The sequence below is a fragment of the Rhincodon typus genome, chromosome 1 (genome assembly GCF_021869965.1).
Source record: "Rhincodon typus isolate 14 chromosome 1, sRhiTyp1.1, whole genome shotgun sequence".
NCBI lineage: Eukaryota > Metazoa > Chordata > Chondrichthyes > Orectolobiformes > Rhincodontidae > Rhincodon > Rhincodon typus.
Genome location: NC_063332.1, coordinates 168,222,220 through 168,222,861, shown reverse-complemented (window position 1 = coordinate 168,222,861; position 642 = coordinate 168,222,220).

Genomic DNA, 642 nt, shown 5'->3' with positions numbered 1-642 from the left:
GTAACTGTGGTAGGGGGAAGGGGGACATTCAAGCCTTTTGAACCACTGCAGTCCATGTGGTAATGGTAAACCCATAGCGTAGCTATGGAGGGAAGTTCAGAACATTTACCTGAAGGAAGGAGTGGTGATATAGTTCCTAGCCAGGATGGTGTGTGGCTTGTAGGGTGGTGATGTTTCCATGCATCTACTGCCCTTGATCTTCTAGATTGTAGGGAGGTGGGGTCACAGGTTGGAAAGTTACTATTAAAGGTAAATTGCTTTTAAAACTTTAGAGTGCCATCCACACTTTGGGGGTTTCAATATCTGATCTGCTCTTTCATGTTCTGACCTATCAGACCCGCATTGTTACAACTTACACTGTACAACTTGGGACCTGAGAGCACCATTGCAGCATCCTGTTCATTACAAACCAAGAGTTCCACGTACAGAGTGGACCTGCAGAGAGAGAGAGGTGCAGATCACAGTGGGTTAGATCCAGAACAAAATCTAACATAGGGATTCAGCTTCCTCAACACATTGGAAAACTAGTGTGTCAGGAGGATCAGGAACATGGGTGAGGCAATGCAGCTGCTGGAATAAGAACTGCTTCCAGTTGGACCTGCTGCTTTTGTCCTTCTATTAGAAGCAGTTAAGAGTTTGGAA